This window comes from Ascaphus truei, chromosome 11, assembly GCF_040206685.1.
Source record: "Ascaphus truei isolate aAscTru1 chromosome 11, aAscTru1.hap1, whole genome shotgun sequence".
NCBI classification, from domain to species: Eukaryota; Metazoa; Chordata; class Amphibia; order Anura; family Ascaphidae; genus Ascaphus; species Ascaphus truei.
In genome coordinates this window covers 8,678,851-8,690,636 of record NC_134493.1, presented here as the reverse complement: position 1 = coordinate 8,690,636, position 11,786 = coordinate 8,678,851, and the positions used below count along the sequence as shown (strand labels likewise).

At 48.3% G+C, this 11,786-nt stretch overlaps 1 long non-coding RNA gene across 2 annotated transcripts; it reads left to right on the top strand.

The window, feature by feature from the left end:
• The first annotated feature begins 3,126 nt into the window (after positions 1 to 3,126).
• Positions 3,127 to 11,327, top strand: LOC142463027 (uncharacterized). Of its 2 annotated transcripts, none has more exons than XR_012787341.1 (4): positions 3,127 to 5,177; positions 9,190 to 9,414; positions 9,705 to 9,835; positions 9,919 to 11,327. It is a non-coding gene; the product is annotated as an uncharacterized LOC142463027 (long non-coding RNA). The 2 variants fall into 2 exon arrangements; XR_012787340.1 differs by having other exon boundaries at positions 4,057 to 5,177; positions 9,190 to 9,387.
• The last annotated feature ends 459 nt before the right edge of the window (positions 11,328 to 11,786 follow it).

The following is an 11,786-nucleotide window of genomic DNA, read 5'->3' as shown; positions in this document are numbered from 1 at the left end:
TTTATTGTTTTTATGTAGGGCGGATAGGGTTTTCAGTTCAGATTGTAAATTGTGACTCTTTCGTTCCCTTTCTAGGGTAGATTGAGACGCCACGCTACCCGTGTTCTCTGTAAAATATGCCCTGATTTTTCCCCCTATCGTTTGTTCCACCTCGGGGATTTTTATTAGTAACTCATTGAGTTTCCAGATCGCTCCTGGCCTGTCCAGCGCAAAATCAGTACACCGCAGCTCTATAGGTGCATGATCAGACCATGAAATATCATGGATTCCCGTATGGGAGATCAGCGAAACCATTCTGTTGGACACAAAGAGGTAGTCTATCCTGCTGTAACGGTCGTGTGGGTGGGAGTAAAATGTGTATTCTCCTTCTCCTGGGTGCTGCTCGCGCCAAATATCGACCAGACTATTGGCCTTGAGGCCTCTAATCCAGGCCGCTCTACTTTGCGGGTTTTTATGTCCGCCAGGGGTGCATCTGTCTGTGTGCGGGTCGAGTGTGTGATTGAAGTCCCCTCCCAGTATTATGGCACCTTGTGCTACTCTGTGTAAGATCGCGAAAAATCTATCGAAGAATGTATCCGCACGGTCACTGGGGGCGTATACATTTGCTATTGTAAGGGGTTGTCCGCGGATGGTCCCCACCACTATGATGAATCGACCGTTAGCGTCTTTCCTAGTAATTTTAATGTCCAGTGATAGTCGATTGTGCAGCATGATCGCGACCCCTCTCTTTTTTTTGTTGGCTGAAGCTGCCACCCAGGTCTGATATCTGCCGTCTAAATATTTTGGGGAGTTGTGCCGGGAGAAATGAGTCTCCTGTAGGAGGATGATGTCAGGGTTTGTTTTTTTGTAATCTGTCATGGCCAAGCGTCGTTTTTGGGGACTATTAAATCTCTTTACGTTATGTGATATTACTGTGAGGTCCCTACCCATTGGTGCTTCTCGGTTGTGGCTCAGCGACGGTAGCAGGGGTGCTGCTCCCGGTTTGTCGAGGTGTTCGGTGACATCAAAGGCTCGTGACGTAGCCGCATGCTCCTCTGGCCTGTGAACGGGGGAAACAGGAGGAAACATACACAAGGAACACAGGGAAAACACTGAGACAACAACAGATAAAACATTCGGTGAACCCACGTGGTTGGATCCCCCTGGTCACCGGAATTGCCCCTCCTGGGGGTCCGGTCCGGGCCCATCTGCCTCTCCACGCAGGAGCGAGCTTCTGGCCCAATTGTACCGGCCCAGCGGGGTCTTGCGCGGGGGGGTGGAGTGGGGGGGGGTTCTGCCGACTATCGGTTTTGTTTCATGTACTTCCTCCCAACCGTGGCCTGCATCTTTAAAGCCTTTATTAGTCCCTCGTTCCTAGATGGCGATGGTCTGCCTGGTCCGTTTCCTATAGTTATCGCTTCCGGTGCCGGGTATAGAGAGCCCCAACCAAGATGGCCGTCTCGCGATTTCCGGTGACGTCCATCCGGTGGTCGCCATTCAGCCGCCGGACGTCGACGGGAGCGGATGTCTCCTGGTCAGCTCTTCCCGCGCAGATTGCTTCTTCTTCCGGTAGGTGCTGGAAAGCCCGCCAAGCAGCTTGATGTCACCATTTTCAGGGGCGTGCGTGTCACGGTTGGCTTCCGGGGTCCCGATCTTCACGTCCACTGGATCTGCAGGTAAGTCTTGCGCCGCGAACTTCGCCCATCCTCTTAACATTGGCGGGGCTCTTTGGGGGCCGTCGGGAGCTGATGGGGATTTTGTTCTTCAGCTTTCTCAGTCTGCAGGGTGTTGGCGCCATTTTGGGGGGAAAAACTGTGCCACAACTGCGGCCGACAAACAGTCGTTTTAGAGTTTCATTTGTGAGGTGGTTTTTTGCCCTTCACTCTTTCTCCCCTTCCGCTCTCCCTCTGTTCTTTTTTGAGGTGGGGGCCTGTTGCCAGTCTACTTCTGGCTCTTGGACTCTCCAGGTAGCAGGAGCTGGGCCCTCTTCCACTCCGAGTTTGCGGAGGAATTCCGGGCCTTCCTCCGGTTCTCTCATAGAGATGGCCTTCCCATTCCTCAGGACCAACCTCCCGAATGGGAAGGTCCATCGGTAGCTGATTGCTCTTTCCCGCAGCATTTTAGTGATGGGCTGCAATTTATTACGCCGGGCCAGGGTGATGGGGGACAGGTCCTGGTACAGCTGAAGGGAGGCCCCCTCAAAGCTGCAGGCCCCCTCGCCCCTCGCTGTTTGGAGTACTGCCTCTCTCGTACTGAAATGGTGCCTACGAGCTATCACGTCGCGCGGCTGATCATTGGCTGGTGGCCGGCTTCGGAGGGCCCGGTGGCAGCGGTCCATCACTAGTTCCGATGCGGGAACCTCCGGGAGTAAGGTGGACAACCAGCGGGTGATAAAGTCTTTTATTTCTGTAATCTCCTCTGAGATGCCTCTTATGCGGAGATTGCTGCGGCGATCTCGGTTCTCAGAGTCCTCTTGCCGTTCTGCAAGCTCTGAGATCTGGGCCTGCATGTAGTTTGACTGCTTCTCCGCTTTCCGCACAGTGGTAGAGACGGCCGCCATTTTCTCCTCTAACGCTCCTGTGCGCTCTCCCAGGCCTTGGACCTCTTTCCTCAGCTCCTGGATCTCCGCGCGGAAGAGCGACTTCATATCGTTGTAGAGGCGACCGAAGTCGCATCTCCGCACGGGCAGCTGCTCCGGTGCTTCATCCGCTTCATCCTCCCGCTCCAATTCCGAGCCTGCGGCGGAGCCCGGCGCCATTTCTGTCCCGGCTCCCCTCGTTGCTGTTCGGCTCAAATATCTTCTCATATCGCCGGTGGTTTTTTTTTTGCGGACTGCGGGGCCATCCTGAGCTATTCCCCTGTTAATATATGGGAGTTGTGTGGGCAAAAACAAACTTTATCTCATATGTCAATGTGCTATTCTTGCGGCGGGGGCAGGAGCTCTCAACTTAAGCAGCTACCCACCACACCATCGCGCATGCGCCTCCCGGGCTTCACTTTTTAGCGGACGTGAATTTTTTTTCACGCCAGCGCAAAAAGCTCACCGCTTAGTGCATAGCCCCGTGAGTGTTAAGCAGGGGAGCCAGGGTCAGATCCTGGTTTCGGCTCCTTGTGACCTTGGACAAGTCACTTTAACTCCCTGTACCTCACGTATCAAAAAGTAGATTGTAAACTCTATGGGGCAGGGACTGTGTCTGCAACAGTTCTATGACAGCCCTGTGTACACTGTGAGCGATAGGCAAGACAAAAACATTGTGTTATGTAGCCATGTTTACCCCAGAACGATGGAATCTACCAATGCTGCTCTTACAGTATACCTGCTGGCTCCAGGAGCCTGAGCCTCTTCCAAGGAGAGCCTGGGATGTATACTTACTCTGGTGCAGCGTCTCCACCTGTGAGGGATCCCAGCAAAGCGAAAGCAGCCCCTCACAGGACACAATAATAACACTCACACAGTGTAAAATAACGCGATGTTTACTGTAGTGCGATTGATTTTTACCAAAAGATTACTCTCCCTTATGAATACCACACGCCTTGCAGGGCTTACTCTTCTGAAATGCTACCCACCACCGTGTCCCACGCCGTGTCCAGAGTACTGTGTACCTCACACAGAGTCCCCAAGAGTTCCACAGTATGTTAAGTCCCTTGGCCACTAGTCCTACAGTGTCCCCAAAGAACCCACCCTTATAGGCGTGATCAGTGCCTGGTTATATACCGGTATGTTGGTGCACTTGTTGACCTTTACCTGCCGGGCACTGCAACACCTGGTCTGATGAGGCTTCGCAAAGGATCCGCTGATCCTCTCTCCCACACCGACGTCGTCAAGGTGATCCCACCAAAGCAATGTCTCTGCAGTCTATTCAGTGAGGCCTGCTCCCAAACCTCTCTTCAAGGAGTTCAGTGTCTGCTGTGCCGCTAATGTATCCAGGTACTACAAGGATCCATTACCTATGCTAGGGCCTGACCCTGTAGCAGCCACAAGCTAGAGTTGATTCAGGGCCTATCTTGGCCCTAGGGGGGGGGGGGGGGTATATGTTGGCCTAGTATAGAGGATTACTTGCCCTCTACACGGATCCTCTGTCCCCTATCTCTCCCTGTCACACTCCGCCTGCATGTTCCCTGGCGTCAGACGAGACACTACTAAGGCTCATGGGACTTGTAGTCCCTTCCAAGAGCCCTCCCTGATTGGCTAGTGTTCGCGCACTTTTCCACTGCCATGTGCAACATAGAAGGGCCGCCTCCGCTGCCCTGCGCATGTGTGAGCTTCCATAAGATGGAGGCTCTCTCCGCAATCACCGGAGCACCCGGCGACGCAATCGCCCTCTCGGCGCACACCAGCAACCTCCCGCTGCATGCCCCCTCCCTCGGAGCTCCGACAAGTGTGCACGCGCATCCCCACGCCCCCGCCACTGGCCGCAACTCTCCCGACCGAACAGAGGTAACTACATACAAGGGTCACAACCTCAGAGGGGGAAATTGGCTACAGTAATTATAATGAAGCCCCCAAAGTGCCAGACCCCCTGACGTAGGGGTACCCAAGGGTTGAGATAACATTGCGTTATCCAAAATAACATGACATTACCCATCGCCAAAGAGTTGACCCTGATATAACAGCATTTAGTGAATCCTGCCCTATCTCTCCTTGCTGTGGATACTTCTCATTGTTTACAAAGACATGTAAAGCAGTGGCACTGTGCTTCCCACAGGAAAAGCCCAAAGATACTGTATATATATATATATATTTTTAAATAAATCACATTTTAAAAGCGGGATATGTATGTGTAGAGAAGGTTTACAAGTACTGACAATCCCTGATCCACCTCTGTATCTTTGGGTTGTAAGTTTATAAGAAATGCTTATTTCTGCTCTGCCTTTTCAAAGAAACCACATGTTGTATTCTCTTTCACTTTCATTTTTGCTCACACTGCTGGCCAAAGATAAAACCTGTGACAGAGGTCAGCAGGGACACAGAGAGGCAGGGGCAAGAAAGAGAGAAGGAAACAGGACGAGAGGGAGCTAAAATCCCCATGTAAGAGAGATAAATGGACAGAGGGAGGAAAGGAGATAGAGGAAGAGGAGAGAGACCGCAAACAGGATGGGTACAGACACAGAGAGAAAGGGGGAGATGAAAAACTCTACTGGAAGTACAAAGAGGAAAAACAAGAGCGAGACACAACGATACAAAGAGTGAGAGAGAGGTACAGACACGCATGTTTTCCACCTGTGCGCTTCTGACTGTCTCCACCCTTTCACTGCCGGAGGGCTCTGCTAACGGGTTTGTGACAAGGGGATATTTAGTTCCCACTCAAGCAGGAACTGAATGAATATAAAGCTTCCCAATCCCATGGAAGGAGAGCTGTCATTCTATATACGAAGGTCTCCAGGGTCCTTGTTGAGTTTGCAGTGTGGTGTGTGTGTGGTCCATCACTGGTCCAACATCACCTAAGCAGCCATGGACCCAACGTGTGGGTTTTGGTCCACAGCGTTTATTGAGTTGCAGGATTGTCCTGTAACGCTTTATAATTGAGCGTATCGCTCGTCGCTCAAACAGAAAGAGGGTTGAATATTAAAGCCCTGACCTTCAATATCTGGTTTGGTGTGACCCCTTTGTCCAGGTCGTGTGATATGTGCATTAGTTGCAGACCAAGGTAGAGCAAGAGATTGAGATGGGAAGATGTGTCACAGCTGGAGGATATAATGCCTTCTCAAGCAGTCGTGTATTCCAAAAGTAAAGTTTATGGGAGAAACACATCTATGGTAATAAAACACCCATATTCTGAAAGGATATTCTTCTGTAGTTGTATAGGACTGTTCATAACCTTCAATAGAATGGAATCATAATATAGGGCAGCGTTTCCCAAATGGTGGGTCGCGACCCGGCACCGGGCCACGGCACCAAAATTGCCGGGTCGCAGCGAGGCTGGCCGCGCGGTGTCTCCCCCCTCCCCCCCCCCCCCGCTCAAGTAAAAAAAATTGGCGGCGATTCCCCCCGCTGTCCCGCGTGCTTGCGCAGGGCAAGCAGGGCCCGCTCCCTTCCTCCCACCCCCCCCGCTCCCAACGTGGGATGGAGGAGGAAGTACCAGCTCCCCTACGGCCCGCACGTTACATGGGACGGAGGGGGAAGTACAAGCTCCTACTGCGGCCCGCTTTCCCCCGCGGCCAGCTTCCCGAGCTCACCTCCCATGGCACCCCCTCCCGAGCCCACCTCCCGTGCCCCCAAGCCCACCTCCCATCCCGGGCAGCAGGGGATATCGGGGGCAGCAGGGGAAAGCGTCCGGCGGCCAGGTAAGTCACCCCACCCAGTCACTGCCTCCCACCCAAGTGTCCCTGGCTACCCTCACCTCCCACCCAAGTGTCCCTGGCCCCCTCCCACTCACCCAAGTGTCCCTGGCCCCCTCCCTCCCACCCAAGTTTCCCTGTGTGTGTCCCTGTGTTTGTCCCTGTGTGTGTCCCTGTGTGTGTCAGTGTGTGTGTCAGTGTGTAGCTGCGTGTGTGTGTCAGTGTGTAGCTGCGTGTGTGTGTCAGTGGCTGCGTGTGTGTCTCAGTGGCTGCGTGTGTCAGTGGCTGCGTGTGTGTATCAGTGTGTGTGTCAGTGGCTGCGTGTGTCAGTGGCTGCGTGCGTGTGTATCAGTGGCTGTGTGTGTGTCTGTGCAGGCCCTATAGGCCAGTATAGGCGATAACATTTTTAGTGGGTCACGAAAAAGAAGTTCAAAAATAACCGAGTCACGGAAAAAAAAGTTTGGGAAACCCTGATATAGGGGATTAATCATATTAAGCTTTCTCATATATTTTGAAAAAAGAGCACGCATACTCTTGAACCAGTCCTGTTATTTATCTGGACGTTGGGGGAGGAATGGAAGAATTGCAGCCCCATCTAGGAAGGAGTCTAGCTATCCATAATCAGTATCATTAATAATATATGCACCAGTATTGAAAACTGGTTGAAGGATAGCCAACAGAGGGTTGTCATAAATGGAACTTTTCAGGTTGGGCTAAGGTCGTGAGTGGAGTACCTCAGGGATTGGTACTGGGACCCCTGCTTTTAAACTTGTTTATTAATGACCTTGAGGTTGGAATCGAGAACAAAGTCTCCATCGTTGCTGATGATACTAAATTGTGTAAGGTAATAGAATCAGAGCAGGATGTAATTTCTCTTCAGAAGAACTTGGAGAGGATGGAAACGTGGGCAGGTAAATGGCAGATGAGGTTTAATACAGATAAATGTAAGGTTATGCATTTGGGATGCAAGAATAAACAGGCGAATTACAAATTAAATGGGGATAAATTGGGGGAATCCTTGATGGAGAAGGATTTAGGAGTGAGTGCTTGTAGACAGCAGGCTTGGCAATAGTGCCCAAAGTCATGCAGTAGCTGCAAAGGCAAACAAGATCTTATCTTGTATTAAAGGGCAATGGATGGAAAGGAAGTAAACATACAGTAATTATGCCCCTTTACAAAGCATTAGTAAGACCACACCTTGAATATGGAGTACAATTTTGGCCACCACTCCTTAGAAAAGACATTATAGAACTGGAGATAGTGCAGAGAAGAGCCACCAAATTAATAAAGGGGATGGACATTCTAACTTATGAGGAGAGGCTAGCTAAATTAGATTTATTTACATTAGAAAAGAGGCTTCTAAGGGGGATATGATAACTATATACAAATATATTCGGGGACAGTACAAGGAGCTTTCTAAAGAACTATTCATCCCACGGGCAGTACAAAGGACTCGGGGGCATCCTTTTTGTTTGGAGGAAAGGAGATTTCACCAGCAACAAAGGAAAGGGTTCTTTACTCTAAGGGCAGTTCAAATGTGGAATTCATTTCCCATGGAGACTGTGATGGCAGATACAATAGATTTGTTCAAAAAAAGGTTGGACATGTTTTTAGATAGGAAAGGTACTATACAGGGATATACTGTTGCGGCCCCTTTTATCCTCCAACATCCCCGAAAAAATTCGGAGATGTTTTCCATTTGTCACGGACTTTCCCGCGTGTCAGCCGCATTCATCAGACAGCGCTAATAGCGCTAAACAATAAAAGCGCCCGCGGCGCCCAAAATGGCCAAAAACATGCCGCATCTGCCTGCGATTAAAAAAATCACGGGGAAATGGCCGCAGGAGGTTAAAGGCGGCTGCCACCGTATCAAATAAGTATACATGGGAAGGATGTTGATCCAGGGATTCATCCGATTGCCAATTCTTGGAGTCAGGAAGGAATTTATTTTTCCCCTTGAGATTCATTGGATGATATGACACTGGGGTTTTTTGTTTGCCTTTCTCTGGATCAGTAAGTAAGTATAGATATAGGATAAAGTATCTGTTGTCTAAATTTAGCATAGGTTTTCAACCTCATCTACTATGTAACTATGTAACCATGTAACTATGTAACATACTATGTAACTATGTAACTATCCCTCACAACCGATCAGACCACATGCCCCGTAATGAAGAATAATAATGACACACATGGACATAGAGAATTTCAAGCAGAATTACTAGAAGTGTGTGAGTCCTTACGGTATCAGATCTCTTAATGTTCTGGAATGCTCCTGGTGGGCTTTGCCAGACCAAGACACGAGGGTGAAAAAAAGATGGCGGAGCACAGCTGTGAAAAATAAGGGCAGGAAGCAAACGATATGAGATGGCATTTAATGAGCAAAAAGCTAGTACATGAAGGTAAAACCTCTGTCGCCTTTTTTAGGCCGATCCTGGCACTTTATGAAAGAGTAAAAATGTGTCAGAGGTTTTGCCTTCATGTACTCACTTTTTGCTCATTAAATAACATTTCATATCATATTCCTCCAGCCCTTACTTTTCAACGCTGTGCTCCGCCGTCTTTTTTTCATCCTTACTTTTAAACTACAGTACCCTCGCTTCATTGTACAAGGTGTTGAGAAATGTGCTTAGAGGGGTGGAGATTGTGTCTTCTGATTTGTCAGTACGACTCATGAGCCATGAGTTTAACATCTCACATTGGCCACTATCCCAGAGTATTGACCGGGAGGAGTGACCTTCCCAATCAGAAAGAATGTGGAGAGGTGGAAGGGATGTAACATTATCTCACAGAGAGTATTACTAGATTTAATGCGTCTCCAGACGTGGAATTATATCCACTGTGGCATACACATGTAGGCTCCTGGATATTTTCTCACTAGAAATGTTTCCCCAGAGTGAAAAGCTTTTTCTCGTGACATTACCTATACAGGTAACCGTGGCTCCAGTCCCAAAGATGGTCTCCCCCATTTGCTTGATTGAGAACAAGCTCAATAAAAGGATGTCTGTGAACCACAAGCCAAGAAGGTCCTGGAGAAGATCTCGCAGCCGGTGGTGGTGGTGTCCATTGTAGGACCATATCGTTCAGGAAAATCCTACCTGATGAACAAACTTGCAGGAGCATGGAAGGGTGAGATTCAGGGATATCTTCTTAGTGGTTGGTACTCCATAAGACACTATCTAATGAATGGACTGTAACTTATTCAGGACCACCCCTTCGTAAATATGGCCATGTACTGTATATTATACAGCCGTGAGCCAGCAGCCCACAGACTGTTCATAAATTCAGATGTATTTAACCCTCAGATCTAAATTGAAACATTGTACATTTGGGAAATATCTATTATTTAACTTCTCAATCTGAATAGCGCTGCGTTAAAATCAAAAGGCAAAAGTAAAGCGACAGAAAGGGCGGTGTTGATAGTCACCATAAACCATCTCTTCTAGACGGGTTTCCTTTGGGACATACAGTTGAGGCGAAGACAAAGGGCATCTGGATGTGGTGTGTTCCTCATCCCAAGAAACGAGAGCACACCTTGATTTTACTGGACACGGAGGGTCTGGGAGACGTGAAAAAGGTAAGTTGGAGGAGGTTGCAGAATGTAGCTTTTTAAGTACAGTGTAACTCTCAAGTGACATAGTCAGCCACATGTCTTTTTAGGGTGAAACACAGAATGACAATGTTATCCTCTCCCTGTCCATGCTGTTGAGTAGTGCCATGGTCTATAACAGCAGGGGCACCATAGACAACGATGCCCTGATGAAGATGCAGTATCGTTTGGTATTATGTGACATGGACAAATATAATGGCATGCAACAGTCATTCAAAGCATTGAAATTTAAGAGCTATATTTGTCCTTCCTTCCTATGCTTTAGGTGGGTAGTGGGGCTGTTGCGGGTGAAAATTAACCCCTTCATTACCTTAGCTGTTAATCCTGATAAGGTACCTTTCATTACCTTAGCCGTTAATCCCGATAAGGTATTGAAGGGGTTAACCCCTCCCGCTACCCACCCGGTAGGCCTAAACACCCAACCTTGGGGCAAGTACCTCCTTCAACCAACCCCACTACCCACAATAAACAAAAATACACACAACAGCCCTGCTATCCTCCTCCTAGACAACAATAACCATTACAATATGTAATAAACACCAATACACAACCCACCCTCTGTGCCACCACATAAAACCATAATTATTTTTTTTATACACAGGATTAATAGAGGCTGTCCATGGGCCCCACGGGGGTCCTTGGGTGTACCCCGTGGGTCCCCGCTGGCCTGCGGTACCATTTGTGTTGTAAAAAAAATAAAGATGGCCTCCATTTCAATAAATACACCTCCCTTCCCCCAAACACATACAGTACAGTAATGTGCAAAATAACTATTATCCAGATATGGATAATAGATCATTTGTCCATTATTAAACAAAACATTAGCCAGGCAGCATAAATAAAGTAAATAAAAACCTTTCTACTTACCCCTGCAATTATGAAGGGTGTCCTCATCAGCATACTGCAGGGCCATATTCTCCATTGCCAGAAAGAATACATAAAAAATACAATCTAATGGCCCGTAACCCTTTAATCCCCTTAGCGGTTAATAACCGCTATAGTAATTAAGAGGTTAACCCACCCTCCCCGCTAACCACCCGGGAGGTCTAACCACCTACCTCGGATCCACTATACCCACCCTGTACCCATTGAGTGGCATAGTAGTACATCATACCCATATAATATGGGTAAGATAAGCTACTATAGCAGTCAATGGTCACCCTAATACAAAAGCATGTCCAAAATGTAGAGTAATAAAACATGACAACTGTCACATGGTACTTCAGCCAATCAGATTGTGAGAACTATATTTCACAATCTGATTGGTTGTAGTAGACCATGTGACAGAGTCATTCTTGGGAAGGGATGTAACATCATCGAAACACCGTGGAGTTAACATGGGGTTATTGGACTAACAGATGAAGACAGAAGATAAGTGTCTGAGCTTCTCTGTTCAGTAGTATGGGGGGGTGAAAAGTTGCACATTGGCACAGTGACAATTGGTTCACCAAATGTGTTCCCCCTACTATAGGCAGGCATCCAAAATGCTCATCATACTCAAGAAAGAAGTGAAAATACATACAGACAGTGGACTCACCATAGATAATGGTACAGTATTTTTGTCTGCAGTATTTACCGTGAGACAGTGTCTCTGTAACGGATCCGCACCTTAGTTTACTGTTTGCCTTGCCTTACAGACCAGTGCAGCCCTGGAACACTGCTCCTGATATTTACTGCAGCACCACCCTGGGTTCACTCATTAAAGCAATGCTGTCACACGCCCCTTCTGCTGACCTTTAAAGACACCTTTCCCACAATGCTTCCCTGCCGAGCATAACCCTTCCTGGTTGTCACAAGTGTTCTGCCTCATACCCTAAGGCTTGGCTCTGTTGTGTACTAATCTCTCAAAGTTCTATTCCCTAGTTCAAATAAACATAGTGACTAATCGCTCACCTAATAGTACAGGTAATAAAAAACT